We start from the raw sequence: 20,034 nt of genomic DNA, 5'->3' as shown, positions 1-20,034 counted from the left end.
GAATCCTAAGACCTGATGTCTGACAGGAAAACAAAATGAAAATGACAGTAAAAAAATCCGCAAGCCGTACATGGTAGGCGGTTTCTTGGCTATGGTTCCTTGCAAGGTGACCATCCTATATCTGAATGACATGGATGCCACGCCCAGGTGACCTGACATTGCTCAAGGCTGGCAGACTGTCAGGAAAGCCATAGGCCAACACTGCAACACAGGCCCTGAGTTCAAATCCTGGTCCTGGCACCTACCAATGGCAGGAGATCCCAAGATACTCCTGCCTGCGCTTAGAAATTCCGAAGGAGGGGCTGGGAAAGTGGCTCAGTGGTAGAGTGCTTGGGTTGCATGCCTGAGGCCCTGGGTTCGATTCCTCAGCACCACATAAGCAAAAAGAAGAAAGCCAGAAGTTGCGCTGTGGCTCAAGTGGTAGAGCACTAGCCTTGAGCTGAAGAGCTGAGGGACAGCACCAAGGCCCAGAGTTCAGGCCCCATGCCTGCAACCCCCCCCCCAAAAAAAAGAAAGAAATTCCAATGGAATGGTATGCAACTCATGATTGAATAGTTCGTACAGCAGTCTGGACTCAAATTAGATGCAATAATCCTAGGACACTGATTGAACTTAATTAATGGTTAATTAGGCATGAAAAGAATAATACTCCTTCAATGGAGGCATAATAACTACCTAAGACTTGGTAGGAATGTAGCAGATGTCATTGAATTCTAGATACATGGCTCTGGCACTCTGTACTATTATGTATTTATTGGTGTACTACCACCTGCCTATCCATGTATGGCTATTTTGGCCCGCCCTGGGGCTCAATCTCAGAGGTTGCCAAAAATTTCCTCCTGGAGTAAGAAGCCAAGTGTGACACCTGTTTTCCTTTTCTGTGAGAGTGCGGGGTGTCAGGCATGATGGAGAACAAGTCTGCAAATCTAAATGCTATGTGATAGGGTGTAAACAATGTAATACATGGTTAGGTGTCATCACAGTCAATAAAATAAACGGTAAATAAATGAATAAAACAAAAAGTACAATGAATAACCACACCAAACATGATATAGACTGAACACCTGTCTGGAAGTTCAATCCTATCTTTAAAATACATGTGAAGACTACGTTTTCCGAGTTTGGGGCCTGAATTCAGGCCTAGGGAAGAGGCCTGACTTTCTGATCTTCAAGCATAGAGAACTTCCTCTTCACGCAGAGTGCAAGAGTTACCCAGACCCCGAGTCAAATCCCAGGCCTTGCAGACAAAAAAATAGCACACATTTCAAGCCAGGTAGCTTCATTAGCATTTTTCATATTTTTTAAAGTTCACTTTAAGGTTCACCTGTATTTGATACATTTTGTTTTTATAACATGAGAGTTTTTTAAAAAGGGGTTTAAACGTTTACATTTCAGCATAGCACATTGGTGTTTCTATTTTGAACATCTGCCATGAAGAGTGAGAATGAAAATGAGTACATCATTCCTCCCTAGAGGGACAGTTGATGTTATTTCTATTTAGAGTTATTTCTATAACTATAAACTCTCTGCAATTGCATCGTGTGAGTTTTCCTCAGTGCCTACCACAAAATACAGTAGGAGAGTTCTCATACCACAAAAGGTTGGGTTTCTGAATGAATACTAATTCTGTGAGGACAGTAGGTACTTGTAAGCATTTTGGGAATAAAGTGAATTATAAATTGAAAAACAAAAACATTGGGACTGGGATGTAGCTCAGTATTGGAGTACTTGCCTAAAGAGCATAAGACCGTGGAAGAAAAGGAAGGCAAGTTTCCTAAAGCTCAGAAGGTTAGAATTTTATGATCCATACGAACAAACTTCTTTCTTCTTTTTTTTTTTTTTTTTGTCGGTGGTGGGACATGAACTCTAGGGTTCGCTGCCCACCTTCAGCTCTTCAACTCATGGCAAGTCCTCTAATGCTTGAGCCACAGTGCCATTTCCGGTTTATTGGACATAAGGGTCTCACGGACATTCCTGCCCAGGCAGGCTTTGAACTCCCATCCTCAGATCTCAGCCTCCTAAGTAGCTAGGATTATAGGTGTGAGCCACTGTCACCTGGTGCATGAACAAACTTATTAAAGATTGATTCTGAGGAAAGGAACTTGGAATACACTTTTAATATATATAATTTATAAAGCCATGGTTAAGGCACTAATTCAGAAGTATTTATTCATTGGCTAGTTTTTTAGTTTATTTAAAGATATATATATATATATATATATATATATATATATATATATATATATATACGCATACATTTTTAATATATCTACAGATATTATTAAAACATAGCTTTGAAGTGTACCTAAAAGCATATGTGCTCATGTAAAGTTATACAACTGTACAAGCTTGATTTTTTATTTTCAGTTTGTTGGTGCCATAAATTAGGTGGGATGTGTGTACTGTTGTTTTGTTCTCTGTTTTTGGAGGATTTCTCTCTGCTTTCTTCCCCTATCCACCTCTCTCTGCACTTTAATTCAGCTTGCTCTTTCTTGGCTTGATTGTTCATAGCTGATTTTCTACCACTTCAGCTATACCTGTAGCCTTGCTTTTTGCCAGTTAATTGGAGATGTCGTTTCTCAGGCTTTTCTGCCTGGATTGGCTTTAAAATTTCGTCTTCCAGTTCTCACCTCTTGAGTAGCTGGGATTAAAGATGTGAGCCACTGGGGTGCCTAGGGATGAATTCGACTTTGGTTGGTGTATTCTTTCTGTTTTTCTAAGCATGGGATCATCTACTATAGAATTTCTGTGAATGTCCTGGGTCTGAAGTAAGGTATATAATACATATGCTAATCTGTATAGTTCTCATAAGATGTAATCAATTTAATACATGTTATAAGTGTAATAATAGTCAATATAAATAATGAATGAATGAATAGTGCAAGAAATAAAATACATACACAGTAAAATAATATGCGGTAAACATAAGTATGTTGATATTAATCATTATTTCAAATGTGGATGAATATTACTTTAACAGGACTGGGGATTGAATTCAGGCCTAGGGAAGAGGCCTGAATTGTTTGTCTTCAAAGATGGTGAGTTTCCCCATCCCCCACAGTGCATTAGATTTACCCAGACTCTCAGTTCAAATGCCAGGCCTTAAAGGAAAAATAAAAGTTTTGAATGCCAAGCTGGGGAGCTTCATTAGTATTTTTACAATTTTTTTTCGTGGGGCTTGAGCTCTGGCCTTGGGCACTGTCCATGCACTCTTCAGCTCAAAGTGAGTGCACTACCGCTTGAGCCACAGCACCACTTCTGGTTTTCTAGTGCTTTATTGGAGATAAGAGTCTCATGGGCTGTACAGCCTGGGTTGGATTGAACCACAATCCTAAGCCTCTTGAGTAGCTAGAATTACAGGTGTGAGCCACCGGCGCCCAGATATTTCTAATATTTTAAAATTTTATTGATTGATTGATTGGTTGCCAATCACGGGGCTTGCACTGAAGTTGTGGCAACACTGCCTGAGATTCCATCACCCTAGGCTGGGATGGTGCAGCCTCTGGACTCACGGCCGATCATGGGATGGTACGCCTCAGGGGCTGACAGGAAAACAAAATGAAAACAGCACCAAAAAAACCCGCGATCTGTGGATGGTCGGCGGTTTCTTGGTTTTCCTTCCTTGCATGGTGACCATCCTGGTTTCAAATGACATGGCTGCAACCTGTAGGTTACCTGGCACTGCTGAAGGCTGGCAGGCTGGCAGCGAAGCCATAGGCCAACCTGGACACCTAGGTCCTGAGTTTGAATCCCGGTCATGCCACTTCCAAAGGGCTGGGGAGCCTAAGAATCTATTGCCTTTCCATAAGAGCACCAGAGGACTGTGAACAATGTCATGGTTTGATGAGTAGTTCATCAATCAGTCTAGCAGAAAATTAGACCCAATAATCACAGGACACCGACTGATTTTAATTCATAGTTCATTATGCACTAAAAGAATACTATTGATTAAATGGAGTCCTCACTAAAGACCTGAGAATCCGTAGGAGCGTAGTATGTATAATTGAACACTAAATAGATATTTCTGGCAGTATGTAAGTATCTAAATTTATATTTACTTGTATAGCATCATCTGCATAGAACATTTTTGCTATTTTGGCCAAACCTGGAACTCGATCCCAGGTCTTCAGATCCACTTGGCACCTGCATGGGCTAGATGCTGCCATGCTGACACTCACCCCTTCATGAATTGGGCCTCCTAGTCCCTCAGTCAAGGTCCCATCATTGCCAAAGTTTCTTCCTGGTGTAAGATTCCATGTGTGACACCTGTTTTCCTTTCCTGTGCAAGTGCTGGGTTTTAAGTATGATGTGCATGTTATGTATTCAAAGCTATATGCTATGGAATAGATTGGAACAAATGTAATAAATGTTATAGGTGTACTCACAGTCCATAAAATAAATGCTAACTCAATCAATGAATCAATAATAATAAAATATAATGAATCACTCCAACAAACATGATTTAAAATGAATATAGCGATATAACTCCAATATTTAAAATGTCTATAAATGTTTTGTTTTTCAGTACTGGTGCTTGAATTCAGGCCTAGGGAAGAGTTGAGAAGTGCATGCATGATTCACATAGGAAATGATAGGTAAGATCTGAATTAAGACTGCATGAAGTGTGACAATAATAATTACATTCAGGAAATTGACGAATTGGGAAAGATCCAAGAATTGGTAGTCACATGGAAGATAGGATTCCAACACAGCTCACCACATCTCCTACTCTATACAAACAGGCCTTTATTAGCATATTAATTTCAGCTTATGAATGGATGAATATGGTGCTCCACCCCCACCTCAGGGCTAGATCTCACGTCCTGTGTATGGCCTACCTCCTTAGTGGCTCACAAGCTGGTGTGCTCATGTTGACCCATTTGGCAGTTGGTTCTGCTAGGCCCTGAGTTCTACTTCTAGCATTGCCAAAAGGTTCATCCTGATGTGAGATGCCAAACCTTGCAGATGTTTTCCTATGCTGGGTCCTGGGTCGCAGCTAGGATATAGAAAGCATAGGAAACTCTATACCCATTGGAATAGGTTGTCATCCATGTGAGCACAGTTATATATTTCCTCCTATACTCAATAAAATACACAATACATAGATGAATAAGACACAAAATAAAAAGATTAACTGAAAACCAGGTGCATGCCACATCGTTATGTAAATAGAGATCCTATGTTTAAAAGAGGTGGGCTTGTCCAGTGCTGGGGCTTCCTTTGCATGGTGACAATTCTGGGTCCAAACATGGCTGCCTGCAGAATGAAGGTGACCTGACATGGCTGAAAGCCTGCTGGTTTTTTGGGGTGCCACAGGCTAACCAGACAATGGAGGTCCCGAGGATGAATCCCAGTCAGCCCTTTTACTATGAGAGAACTGCTGGAGATCCTGGGACACTGGTTTCTGGGCCTAGGAAGGGTCCTGGAATGCAATCAATCTTATCTTTGAATGAGTAGTTCCTGCTTGATGTGAGTAGGAAATGATAGGCAAGATTCATGGGATATTGATTATTTTTAATGAAGAATTGATGAAGCATGACCATAATCATCACAGTTATGAAATGGAGGCATCGGGGAAGATCCAAGCATTGGTAGTCACAAGGTAGATCCCATCACAGGTCTCCATCTCTTCTACACTATAAAAATATGTACTTATTTGCATACTAACTTGCACTTACAAATGCATGACTATTTTCCCCCCTCCTAATCCCCTTCTCCCAGGGCTGTATCTCAAGTCCTAGAACTGGCCTACCTCCTTAGTGGCTCACAAGCTGGTGTGCTCACTTTTGCCCATTCACCAATTGGGCCTGCTAGGCCCTGAGTTTGTATCCCAGCACTGCCAAAAGATTATCCTGATGTGAGAAGCCTATCGATCCATCTGTTTTCCTGTCCTGAGAAAGACCTGGGTCTCAGGGAGGACGGAGATTACTACATAGGCAACCCTATACCCAAAGGAGTGGGTTGCCATCCATGTCAGCACAGTTATATCTGTCATCATAATCAATAAAATACACATTGCATCCAAGCATAAGACACAAAATAAAGAGAACGAGTACACTGAATGCAAGATGCCACCCATCCATGTATGATAATATAGATCCTGTACTTAAACGATGAATTCATGATTATATTGATCCTCCCTTCCAGGGCTCAGTCTCAGAACCTGGGTACATCCTAGCTCCATAGTGGCTCACAGGCTGGTGTGCTCAAATTGACCCAATTCACCAATTGGGCCAGCTAGGCCCTGAGTTCAAATCCCAGCACTTGCGAAAGATTCATCTTGATGTGAGAAGCGCATCGATCCACCTGTTTTCCTGTCCTGTGAAAGTCCTGGGCCTCAGCCAGGATGGAGAATGGTATATAGGCAACTCTATAGCCATGGGAATAGGATGTCATCCATGTCAGCACAGATATACCTGTCACCATACTCAATAAAATAAACAATACATCCATGAATAAGACTCAAAATAAAAAAAAGATAACTACATTGAATGCAAGATGCATACCAAACCTGTATGTAAATAGAGATCCTATATGTAAAAGAGTTGGGCTTGTTATTTTGTCCAGTGCTTGGGCTTCAAATCAAGCCCTGGACCAGGCCTGACATTCTAGTCTTCAAGGATGGTGAGCTTCCCCTTCTCCCACAGTGCAATGGGGTTACCCAGACCTGAGTTTAAATCCCAGCTCTAGCAGTATCACAGTGTGAGTTCTTAGCTAGGGTGCTTCATTCATAATTTTTTATTTATTTATTTTTATGCCAGAGCCGGGCCTTGAACTCAAGTCATGGCAACTCTGCCTCAGCTCTGATCATCCTAGGCTGCAGCCTCTGGACCCACAGACCTCGGACCCTAAGATCCAGGGGCTTGCTGGAAAAATAAAAGCCCCGAGGGGGAATAAAAGCGGTGGAAAGTTCCACCTGGCACTTTTACATTTATTTTCCTTTGCATGCTGACCATGCAGGGTCCAAACACGGTGGCCTGCAGAGTGAAGGTTACCTGGTGTGGCTGATGGCCTGTTGGCCATCAGAAGAGTCAGAGGCCGACCCAGCAACGTAGGCCCCGGGGTCGAATCCTGGTCAGCCCCCATGCATTGAGGGAATGGTGGGAGATTCTGAGATACTCATTTCCAGACCTAGGAAGAGTCATGGAATTCGATGGATCTCATCTTTGAATGAGTAGTTCCAGTTTGATGCTAGTAGGAAATGATAGGCAGGACTTATGGGGTATAGATTATTTTTAATGAAGAGCTGATGAAACATGGACATAATCATCACAGTCATGAAATGGAGGCATTGGGGAAGATCCAAGAATCATTAGTCACAAGGTAGACTGGATTCCATCACTGGTCGCCATCCTACTCTATACAAATATGTACTTATTTACATACTACCTTTAGATTATGAAAGGATGACTGTTGTGCTCCCCTTCTCCGACCTGCCCCACGCCCACGCGGGGCTCAATTTCAGGTCCTGGGAATGGCCTCGCTCCTTAGTGTATCACAGTCTGGTGTGCTTACCTGGACCCATTCGCCTATTGGTCCTGCCATTCCCCGAGGTCAGATCCCAGCATTGCCAAAAGATGAATCCTGATGTGAGAAGCCAATCGTTGCACCTGTTTCTCTGTCCTGTGAAAGTCCTGGGTCTCAGCTAGGATGCAGTATGCTATATAGGCAACTCTATATTCATGGGAATCAGTTGCCATCCATGTCAGCACAGTTATAGCTGTCATCTTATACAATAAAATACAAAATGCATCCATGACTAAGGCACACAATAAAAAGAATAACTACACTGAATGCATGATGCATTCCACATCCCTATGTAAAGAGAGATCCTATGTATAAAGTAGGTGAGCATATGATTTTTGCCAGTGCTCGGGCTTCAGTTCAGGCCCTGAGACTAGGCCTGACCTTGTAGTCTTTAAGGATGGTGAGCTTCACTTTCCCCCACAGTGCAACAAAGTTACCCAGTCCTGAGTTGGAATCTCAGAGGTGGCAGAAAAATGGTGAGAATTCTGAGCCAGGGTGTGTTATTGTTATTATTATTATTATTATTATTATTATTGCCAAGCATGGGACTTGAACTCAGTTCATGACAACTCTGCCTCAGCTTCGATCACCTCAGGCTGGTGGGCTCCCATGGGCCTGTAGCCGATCCTTGGATCCTAGGCTCTAAAACTTTGCAGGTAAAACTGACAGAAAAATGACAGGAAAAGATGACAGAAAAATGACAGAAAAAATGTCGCAGGATGGATTTTTTATATTTTCTTGTTTTGCACGGTGACCATCCTGGGTCTGAATTACACGGCTGCAAATGGTACTTCACCTTGCATTGGAGAAGGCTAACGGCCCATCAGGGAAACCATAGGCCCATGCGGCAAAATAGGCCCTGAGCTTGAATCCTGGTCCTGACACCTACCAGTGCGGGGAGATCCCAAGATACTTGTTCCTATGCATGGGAATAACAATGAAATGTTAGCAAACGCATGATTGAATGAGAAGTTTCTGCGTGTATTGGTCAAGTCCAAAATTAGAGGCAGTGATCCTAGGACAATGATTCATCTTAATGAATGGTTAATTAAGCATGAAAAGAATACTATTCCTTCAATGGTGGCATAATAAAGTCCTAAGAGTTAGTAGGAATGTAGTTGATGTCATTGAATATTAGGTAGATATCTCTGCCACTATGTACAAATATTTTTTTTTGTTGTTCTACCACCTGTCTATCCATGTATGGCTATTTTGTCCACTCCTGCAGCTCAATCTCAGGGTCTGGAAATGCCCTGGCAGCTTCATTGGCTAGAGGTTGCAGTTTTGACACACCCATTCAGGGTCTGAATTGGGTCTGCTAGGCCCTGAGTTCAGATCCCAGCACTGCCAACAATTGGATCATGGAGTAAGAAGCTGAGTGTGATAGCTGTTTTCCTTTTCTCTGAGAGTCCTGGGTGTCAGACATGATGGAGAACACATGTCCAAATCTAGATACTATGTGATGGGTTGTCATCAATATCATGAATGGAATGTGTGTCATCAGAGTCAATATAAAATCTCATATCTAAAATATATTGGGAACTCAGAAAATTAAATCGCCCAACAACAAATCCTCAAAGAAACAATTGCCCAATAAAAGAGTGGGCAAAAGACTTAAAGAGAAACTTCTCTGAAGAGGAAAGATGCATGGCCAATAGACACATGAAGAAATGCTCAACCTCCCTAGCCATAAAAGAAATGCAAATCAAAACAATATTGAGATACCACCTCACACCAGTTAGAATGCCTATAATCAAGAACTCTAATAACAACCGATGCTGGAGGGATGTGGACAGAAGAGAACCTTACTGCATTGTTGGTGGGAGTGTAAACTTGTTCAACCACTTTGGAAAGTAGTATGGAGGTTCCTCAAAAGACTTCACATAGAACTCTCCTATGACCCAGCAATTCCACTTTTGAGCATTTACCCAAATGTTTACAAACAAGACCACACTAAAGCTACCAGCACGACTATGTTTATTGCAGCACTATTTACTATAGCTAAGATATGGAACCAACCCAGATGCCCCTCAGTAGATGAATGGATCAAGAAAACGTAGTATATATACACAATGGAATTCTATGCCTCCATCAGAAAGAATGACATTGCCCCATTTATTAGGAAATGGAAAGACTTGGAAAAAATTATATTAAGTGAAGTAAGCCAGGCCCAAAGAAGCATAGGTCCCATGGTTTCCCTTATTTGCAATATCTAGTATATGTCTGGGTCAAGCAGAATAGGTCAGATAAGGTGATGTTAGGGAAATGAACCCTAAGATATGTACTCAAATGATTTTTCTCTCTCTTGTGATTGTTTCTAACACATGTATAATATTATTTCTTTGTTGCTTTGTACGTCCCTCTCCCACAGTATAACACCTGCTTTCACTGTATTTGATGTCGGTATAATTTGTGGAGGGGAACAGGAAAAATTAATCGTTTAAATAGGGATACAGGTGGACCCATTGCAGCAATGAGATGTACAAGTCGTTATGTCAAAAATGAACTTTACAACATTGGTGCAGGGGAAGTGCGGGGGAGGAGCAGGGAGGATTGGTTGGGGGGGTGAGAGGGAACATGGGAAGGGATGGGAAGTGGAAACAAAGGAGGAGGCTACAATGCTTGATATGAAATGTACTCATTATCTTGCCCATGTAATTGTATCCCCTATGTACAGTATTTTCACAATTAAAAAATGGAAAATAAATGAATAAAACAAAAATACAATAAATAACCAATACAAACAGGACATGGACTGAAAATCTATATGTAAGTAGAAATCTTACCTTTACAATATATATAAATAGAATTTTTCCAGGGCTGGGACTTTAATTCATGCCTAGGGACCAGGCCTCACTTTCTTGTCTTCAAGCATGGTGAGCTTCCCCTTCGTCCACAGTGCTTCAGAGTTACCCAGGCCTTAAGTTCAAAATCAAAGGTAGGAGAAACAGCGTGAATTGCAAGCCAGGGAGCTAATTTTTTTCTGCTTTTTTGCTTTTTTTGCCAAGCATGGTCTTGAACTCAGGTCATGGTAACCGTGCCTCAGCTTTCATCACCATAGGCTGGGGTGCAGCCGCTGGAAACACAAGCTATCCTGGGATCCTAGAACTTCAGGCCCTGTGCAACGGGGGAATTGCACAGAAAAAAGTGGCAGGATGGCATTTTTACATTTTCTTACTTTGCAGTATGGCCATCTGGGTCTGAGTGATCTGGCTCCAAAACATACTTCACCTTGCATTGCTGAAGGCTTGCAGGCTACTGAGGAAGCCATAATCCCGAACAATGATTAGCCAAGCACCAGTGGCTCTCACCAGTCCTCCTTGATACTTACAAGGCTGTGATAGGAGGATCATGGTCAAAGTAACCCTAGGCAGGAAAGTCCTTGAGACACCTGTCCAACCTCAATGCCAACAAAGCCAGAAGTAGAGCTGTGTGGCTCCAGTGGTAGAGGGCTAATCTTGAGCAAGAACACCTCATGGACTGTGACCAGATGCTGAGTTCAAGGTCCAGGACTGGCAAAAACAGACATACACAACAATCTGTGCAGCCATCTGGCTAAAGCAGGTCTCCCTCTTGTCCCCAACTGGATTGGACATACTTTCCTGGTAAAGGAGCTGCTGTCATGTTGACTAGGCCCACTTGGTCTGCATCCCAGGATTCCAGGCACACCCCCATTTTTTCATCGTTCTTTTTCAGCAATGGGATCCAAGAATAGTGGACATGCCCATATTACATGCTTCCCAGTAGCACCTGGAATCCCTCTGTTGGGTGACACCACTATCAGCAGTTGAGGAATGTAGAGGTCGCTGAGTGGTGAGCAAGAGACTCCAGGTGACTTTGAGGTAGAGTAGGAAACGATGTCCTAGTCAGTGAGTGGGAGAATAGAAGATTTTCTAGAGCCTGGGAATGTAGCCAGCCCAACTTTCCCGTCCTGGCGCTCAGATGTCTGAAACAATAAGAATCAATGAGAGAACTGTGGGCAAAAAGCTGCCACAAGAACACCAGCAGTATCCTCCCGACAGACCTGAAACATTCAAGAAAACAAAGAACACGAAAAAGGGAGGGATCCCCAAGACAAACACCACTGGGGAGCGAGATTGTATGGAGAGTCCAGCGAAAGGTGATGCCGACCATGGGCCTACCCTGCCTTTGGACTCAGTCAGAGCCACCAGGGTCCAGAGTGTCAAGGGTCCCAATCCCACCAAGGATCCACAGAGATGCTACCTGCATATGATGCCCACCCTGGACCACAGAAAAGAAGAAACCAGGCACTCTGTGCCAAGATCCAACCACTGAAGTAGGGAGACAGACCCGCAGGGTCAATGGGAGTAAGAGAGGGAGAAGATAGACCAGATACATGCAGCACCAAAAATGGAGGTAGAAATCCAAAAGGCACCCATACAGTGGTTGGTTTCGGCAGAAAGCGATTTACAATGTGCACTGGCCCAAGTGCAGTAGGCCGCTGATGACAGAGAAAGGGAGCATGAAGCTCTCACCAGCTGCCTACAAGCTACAGAGTGGGGTGTGGCAGAGCTGGAGATAGTGGCTTCTCTGGTCACTGCTGCAAAGGAGAAGACCAAAATGTTCCTCAAACAGCTGAATGATGTGATCCTTCAGCTCGAGGAAAATACCAGAAACTTTGATGACCTGGAGCAAGTGAACACAGAGTTGCAGCAGAAGGTGGAAGTGCTGTAGGTACAGAGGAGCAACATGAAGAAGAGAATATGCAAGTTCCAACAAGCGCTGGAGGGCATTAGGTACTGAAGATGGAGTTGAATAACCTGGAGGAACAACTTCATATCCAGGTCCAGGAAAACCAGTCTCCGTCTTCAGAACGTGGAGCAGTAGGAGCAACTGCAGAGACTGGAGGAGAAAGCCTAGGATCAGCAGGAGACCCCTGAGACCCCACGATGTGCATGTGTGTGGGATAGACAACCGGAGGAAAAGCTGGCCCTGCTGTGGGACACTCTCCACCGGATGAGTAGTGAGAAGGAGGAGCTTGCCAGCATCCTGGACACAAAGCAGCAGATGAAGAAACATCTGCGGGAGCAGTAGGACTGCTCAGAGAAGAAGATAGAGAAATGGATAGTGGTGGCTGAGAGAGAGAGAGCCAAGCAGCTCAGGAGCAGCAGGAGCAGTCCCTGGGCCAGTGCAGGAGTTCAGAACCTCCTGTGAATGGCACATTGTCTCCAATGAGCGATTGTGGTCTGAGAAGGAGGCCCTGCAGCAGCACTTAGAGAGGCAGATCCAGCTGCTGGAGCAGCTGATGCAAGTGAAGGGCTCAACAAACTGGAGGGACCAGGTGGTGTCCCCGAAGTGGCAGGACACTCTCAAGTGCCTGGAAGCCACCAGATCACAGGAGGAATGCCTGCAAGCCCAGCTGAGCTTCCTGGCTTTCCCTGGGGAAGGGGAAGGGATGAGCCCTGGAGAAGCAAAAGGTAACGAGGTGAATCCCCCCCACCCCATGTGACCATCACACAGGATGGAGAGGTTCCCCAGACCAAGAGTGACATGGCTCTGAGAGTGCTCTTGGAGGATGAGATCCACAGGGGGAAACTCCTGACCCAAGAATGGTGGGCTAGCTTCAGGCACCCCATGGCCAACCCAGCAGCTCAGTGCCAGACTGAGCTGGAGCCACAGACCCTCATCCATGACCTGCCTGATGAGGTGGACTTCCAGAGTCCAGCAGGTGAGCTCCAGCATTGATGCAGCCAGCTTTTGGCACACATCCAAACTATCAAGGAGTCCCTCATGGTGTGTAAAAAGCAGATGTTGTTCCTGAATGAGCTATGTTGGGAAAAAGCCCAGTGCATGCACTGGCTGTCTCAGGAGAAGATCGAGAAGAGGATAGTGTTGAGGAGCTGCTGTCACTCCTAGTCAGGGAGAGCACAGACAGCAGTTTCCAGATGCCAGCACAGGCTGAGCCTCCCATCCCCCTCCCCAACACTGCTTCAGAAGCAACTTGAAGACAGCATGGAAACTGCCAGAGGAGAGGTCAGTGTTCCCGACCCCATAGTGGATTCCCCCAAGGAGCAGGTCCTGCCCCAGATGCCCCACATCCAGATCTGCCCACAGCTTCCAGGCTCAAGTGAGGAGTGCTTTCTCACTTTCTCCGGTAGACTGATGTAGATGACGACTCTCTATGTGACATACTGACTCTCAAAAGCGTTAGCCACCAGAAGTAGGTGACCAAGTGGCTTTCTCTCAGGCCTCCATCTGCCGGGCAACGGGAAGGTTAAACTGGGGGTAGGGTAGGGCAGAGGCTGAAGGGAGTTGGCCCAAACTCAAGGGACATCTAATGGCCTATTGGTGGCCCATTGGTGACTTCTGGCATGCTAGGCAAACACTCTACCACTGATCCACATTCTCAGCTAGGATGATTTTTCCCCCTCCCAAACCCATATGGCCATTCCTCAGATAAATAGGAAGTAGGGGCTAGGATGAATATGAAGCACAAGTCTGGTTCAACCCAAAATATTCCCCTGCCCCCTCTTCCCACACCCTGAGTTGAAGTTTTTCTTCTACCATTGAGGGATGAGAGAGGGAGGGGGGAGTCCCAAGAAAATACCAACAACAGTGGCCCCCTGAGTCCCACATCCTTCCCCACACAAGTGGTCCTCCAGATTCCAATCTTACCTGACTCAATGTGAAGTCTACACTGTCTCCCCACCACTGCAAGGGTCAGGATGAAATAAAAGTCAGCCCAGGCCTCAGCCCACACCCAAAGTGGAAGCTCCTAGTCCCAGACCTACTTCCACCTCTGACTGCCCCTAGTTAGGCCACACCCACCACTCACCACTATGATGGTGGTGATGACCTCATGGATGGATTCCAGGAAGAAGGTCTATGGCAAAGAGCAGAAGCATCAGGGTGAGCAGGGCAGAAGGAGGTGGGGTGATTGCTCTGGGATCTTCCTTGGAGCCCTCCCATCCAGCCAGAACCATGCTGACCCAAAGCACGAACAAGGCCAGGGGGTGAGACGATGGAGGAGCACAGGATTAAAGGAGGTACTGCTTTGTCTTGGAGGACTTGATTAATTCCAATTATAATTAATTCCAATTACATTTGGCCCATGCCAATCCCAAAGGCTGCATGCAATGCCTCTCCTTTTTGTTGGCCGTGAGTGCTGTCCCTGAGCTCTTTTTCTCAAGGCTGGCACTCTACCACTTGAGCCACAATGCCATTTTTGTTTTCTGATGGTTCATCGATAAGAGTCTCATACACTGTCCTGCCCAGACTGGCTTGGCACCATGATCCTCCAGATCTCAGATTCCTGCGTAGCTAGAATGACAGGCATGAGCCACCAGTGCCCAGTATGTGATGCCTTTTGAAGGCATCTTGGCGAGTCTGTAAAGGAGCCCCAAAGGGCCTGGATAGACGATGACCCAATCAAGGAGCCGGGATGGGGGAAGGTTGACCTTCTAGCCATTCTGTTCCTCCAAAATTGAAGATGCCAGGTGATGTTGTATGCACCAAACACCTGGGCCAGCAGCCACCAGGCTTACTGGGGGAAAAAGTAGAGAATACCCAAAGACTGCAGTGTAGAAATCTCTGATTTTGCATTCATGTGGTGTGTGTGTGTGTATGTGTGTGTGTGTGTGTGTGTGTGTGTGTGTGCAGCCCCACTTCCTTTTTGATGGTTAATTGTAGGTATGAGTCTCAAGGACTTTGCTGTCCATGGTCGCTTTGAATCATGATTGGGGGCCCCAGGGAAGCAAGAGTAAACACAAGTGACAAGTACAATCCCTATTGTGGGCCACTCCTGCCCCCTGGTGGCCACACACGGAACATGCGGTCTCATGCCATTATCCTCTAGAGTTCAAAATGGGCAAGTTACTAGGGCCAAGCTGACTTTTGCTCACCCTGATTGCTGATGCCTGAGTAGGTCTGTTCCACCCTAGGCCCAGAGAGCTCCAGGAGGCCCAGCTTTCCAGGGCAACAGGGAAGGGAGAGGTCAGCTCCAGGCTGAGCTAAGAGCCTTTGCCCACGGATACCCTAACTTGGCCTTACTTATCACCATAAGACCTGTCAAAGAAAAACCCCAAAAAACAAAATTGGATCTGTGCCTCCAAGTGTTAGAGCTCTAGCATTGAACCAAAGAGCTCAGGGACAGGGCCCCCAAGCTTTTAGTTAAAGACCCCCAGCTGACTTCCCTCATAAAACACAGCTTGTCTAAATGTGAACTGGTAGGATTTGTGAAGTGTTTCTGAAGAATGGTGATACTGAAGAAAGCACCCTAATTCTAATGACAGCTGAACTTGTGACATACAGCTATGTGCTGAGTCCTTCACAGGGCGCTATTTACTGGGTCCTTCCCTCATGGGAGTTATATGCTGAGTCCTTAAAAAGATGCTGTTTGCTGAGTCATCCCAAAGGGTGCCATTCACTGAGTCCTTTACACTGTGGGCTATAGACTCCCTCCTTCAACGGGTGCTGGGTAGAGTACTCAGCATACTACATGCTGAGTCCTTCAAGGGGAGCTGTGTGCTGAGTCATTTACACAGGGTGCTTTGTGCTGATTTTGGAAGTGTGCTGTGTGCTGAGTCATCCCAAAGGGTGCTATGTTCTGAGTCCTTGAGAGGTGGTTATCCCCAACAATCACACAGACACAAACACAAACACACATACACACAGGAGTGTCACCATGCAACTGCTTGGTGTGTGGAGTGGAGGGGGATGGAGGAGAGTCTCCTCCAGCCGTGGGGCTGAGGGGAGATTCGATCCCCTGGGCCGGTACTGGGGGTGGGGGTAATGTTGAGCTGAGGTAAGGCTGCAATTGCCATGGTCTAGAAGCCTCAGGGCCCAGTCAGGGCTGCAATTGTGGCCAGGGGTGGGGGGTGGGACCCAGGGGAGGAGGGGGCGGGGCCCAGGAGCACACTTTGGTGGCAGCAATGGCCAGGGGCACAAGGGGGCAGGGGTGTGTGCGCAGAAGGGGCGGGGTGTCCCAGGAGAGGAGTGTGGGGCCCAGGGAGAGCTGGGAGAAGAGCGAGCAGGAGCACTAGCACCCGTGGAAATGGCTTCAATGGCTGGAGGCTGCTCCGATCATAGTGTGGGGCCTGGCCGGGAGCGCAGAGCATGCGGATCCTGCAAGGCAGGCACATCGCCACACGCAGCCCCTCGGAGGCGCCCAGCCATGGTGGCCCTGAGTCTGAGGTCCCGGTGCGGGGAGCACGGCAGAGGCAGTGGCTGCTGAGGCGGCGGCGGCCACAGGTTAGGAGGCCGCTGAGGCTGCGGTGGTGGCTGAGGAAGAGCAGAGGCTGCGCACAGCTTCACCACGCACCCGCGCTGGGTTTCAAACCTGGCGCTGCTGGCTGGGACCCGCGGAGCCTATAGCAGTCACCTGGCGGAGATGTTGCGCCCCTGGCCTGCTGGTGGCCCTGACTTGGTTCCAGCCCTCGGTTCTCAGACTTCTGGCGCCACGCGGAGTCGCAGCCTACAGCTTCTTCCAGCAGCACACGTGAGTGGCCGACCTGAGCTCCTGCACTCCACTACCCCCCCTGTAAACCCCATCCCCCACTCTACCCTTCCCCCCACCCTCGCGGACCCGGACCCTTGCCTCTTGCCTCCCCATCCTGCCCTGTCTGTGCCTCCACCGTGCCCCACAGTCTGTCCTGGCTCTGCCACAAATGCACCCCAGGGGTGGGGGGTGGAGGTGGGTGTCCACCTGGGGATCCCACCCTCATCCCTAGTGGCCAGTGTTCCAGGAAAAGGGGAGCTGCAGGGATGAGGAGGAGGGGAGACCACAGAACCCCTGGCCTGGAGCAGTGGGAACCACACAGCTGTGCATGTGCACCCTTCCTCTCCCTGGTGGGAACCTGGTGGCTTTAGTCAGAGGTGGGGAGCTGCACCTCCACACCTACCTTCTCGGTTCTTTTCCCTTTTGCTGGGCAGGGGTGGTTGGATGCAGAAGATAGACTCCGTTGTTGTGTGAGCCCTTGTCTTCTGCGCTCAGTCACCCTTTCACCTGAGGTCATTCCCAGAAGAGCCCACTACAGAGGTGAGGGCACTGGGGTCAGATAGAAGGTGGGTATTTGGGAGAAAAACACACCCCCTCTGACACACATATAACCGGCCTGTACCCCAACCCCAGCATTCAACAGTTCTGACTGGGTGATCACATTTCCCAGTTCTGCCAGCTTCTGCTAGTGCTACCAGTCCATCTAGTCTCCTAGTCCTCACCAAGAATTTGCCACGTTGCCCAGAAGTATGTAGGAGGGAAGTAGGGAGTCCATCCATGTATATAGCCTTTAGGACCCCATCAAAGTCCCCAACAACGCCCCCACCCCAGGTCAGACACCTTTCTGGAGGCACCTGCTTTGTTTTCTGTCCAGGCTCTGAGAAGCCACTTGTCTCGGAAGTCCTTCACCCAGCATCCTGGTCTAGGGTTTTGGTGAATGGGGAGTCAAGGCTTGTTGTTACCAATGGGAAGGTCTGGCCCTTCTGCATTATGAGAGCATTGTTCCCCTTGGGTGAGATCCCTTGGTTCTGACAAGGGAACCCCTGTGCTCCAGCTAGTACATTGCCCAGGTGAGAAACCAACAAACTCAGGAGAGAAACTGCTCTGAATCTGTGTGTGTGTGTGTGTGTGTATGTGTGTGTGTGTGTGCGTGCGAGAGAGAGAGAAAGAGACAGAGAGAGAGAGATAAAGAGAGACAGAGAGAGAGAGAGATCATCTTTCTCATTGTACAGTCACCTTGTCTAAAAAGAGCAAAAGCATTTTATTTGTGTGTATATGTGTATTTGTTATTCTTTTTCAATTAATGTCCGGTATGAGCCCAGCCATAATTTTTGTTTTCTCTTTCACCGTTTCATGGCTCCTTTAGAGAAGGTCTCAGTAGATGTTCCTTTCCACCTCTTTCTTCCCCTTTTCTGCAGCCCACAGTAGCTGCTGGACCTGCGTGGGTCTCTTCTTGGAGGCCTGTGTGAACCGCAGACCAGAGTGGACACCTGCCCTTCTTCTTTAGCCAGAAGGCTCATGAGGCTACTGTGATCACAGCCGCACTCTTCCAGCCAGACAGTCTGCTCTGGTGTGTATAGTTGGAGCTAATTCAAGGTTGGGAATGAGTCTGCCAAACATAAATAGGGAATTAGATGGGAGGTAGTAGGGCAGGGGCTGTGAATCTAGGAGGGTCTGGGAAGTGATGAACGGTGTGACATAGCAGATGGTTCACCACGACTGAGGATGAGAGGAGAATCTTACCCAGGGTATTGACCATGTAAGTGGGCATCTGGGGAGGGTGCTCTTGGCCCCCAGTGGTGGCGTGGATTCACTCTAGGGGCAGTGCACTGGTGGGTAGTCCTACCTGGAGTTCTGCAGTCTCCAATCTGTGTCCCTCCTGGGCTGTTTCCAGCTAGGCAATGGTAGGCAAGTGTTTGCCCCTGCTGGAGCCTGCTTGGTATCAGGACATGGCAATTAGCTAGGGCTCTCTGAATGCCATTTTCTGTAACCTACTGTAGGCTGCCTGGAAGGAAAAGGGGACCGCTGACTTTGGAACCCTTTAAGTTTGATTGGGACAAGTTGAAATGCCAGCTTTTCCAGGGTTTTTTCCTTGAAACTGGCAATTTCTACTAATGCTTGGGATAATGGGTCAAATGAGAAGGACCATTTCAGCCACCAAACAATGATATTCAAGCAGCACAAGCAGAGTTGCGGAGCCAAATGGTCTCCTGATATGAACGCCGTGCCTTGACTGCCTTTCTCCGGCAGCTGCCAATTCTCCTCCGGCTCTCTCTAGGGTGATCACTACATTCGAGAATGTTGTGGGGAGCAGAGATTGTGACCTTGCCATCTGCAGCCTGATTGCTGTGAGCAGAGACAATTCCCAGGACCTGTACTGGACTCTGGGAGATTCAGAGACCCAGGATGCCTCAGGGATCCTTTTCTACAACATGAAAATTGGGAGCTGGATATGGTGGACCATCCAGTCTGGCACTAGGGAGTGCAGAGGAGGCCCCTTGAGCCAAGCTTTCAACTCAGGACAACCTTGTTCACAGCTGAGTGGGGAATAGAGTGCCATACAGCTGGTCAGTGGCTGGACAGAGATCTTTGAGAAGATAGGCATCCTAGAGGCCCCAGAATACAGTGAGTACATGGCTCACGTCCTTGGAACCAAAAGAGTTAAGTGCGGTGGCACCAGGAGGGTGGGAAGAGGGAGGAGGGAGAACTGTGGGAGAGCTACATCAGGCTTTACCCCCACCCAGGATGCTTACCTGAGTTGGATGGGACTTTTCTGTAGTATTGTCATAGACAGATGCTCATCTATTTAACAAAACGTTACAGTGTGTGCCAGTTCCTGGGGGAGAGAGAGTTGGAGTCATACACGATGAAAGGTTCCAGTGCTGGTTCCACAGCACATGAAGAAATCTTGGTTTGAGCTGGATGCTGGTGCCTCACACCTGTCATCCTAGCTACTTAGGAGGCTTGAGACTCTTTATCTCCAACTGACTACCAAAAAGAAAATGCCAGAAGTGGATTAGCAGCTCAAGCTGTAGACTGTTGGCCTTGAG

The 20,034-nt window shown here is 47.0% G+C and overlaps 1 long non-coding RNA gene across 1 annotated transcript; it reads right to left on the bottom strand.

The window, feature by feature from the left end:
• Positions 1-8,278: 8,278 nt before the first annotated feature.
• On the bottom strand, positions 8,279-14,258 carry LOC138807872 (uncharacterized). The gene is made up of 4 exons (XR_011366318.1): positions 14,164-14,258; positions 11,278-11,473; positions 10,314-10,446; positions 8,279-8,446 (listed from the first exon to the last, which is right to left on the bottom strand). It is a non-coding gene; the product is annotated as an uncharacterized lncRNA (long non-coding RNA).
• Between the last annotated feature and the right edge of the window lie 5,776 nt (positions 14,259-20,034).

Source organism: Dipodomys merriami, unplaced genomic scaffold, assembly GCF_024711535.1.
Source record: "Dipodomys merriami isolate MVZ:Mamm:240054 unplaced genomic scaffold, mDipMer1.0.p SCAF_439, whole genome shotgun sequence".
NCBI lineage: Eukaryota > Metazoa > Chordata > Mammalia > Rodentia > Heteromyidae > Dipodomys > Dipodomys merriami.
Note: the sequence above shows the minus strand (reverse complement) of the source record. Positions and strands in the feature narration are given on the sequence as shown.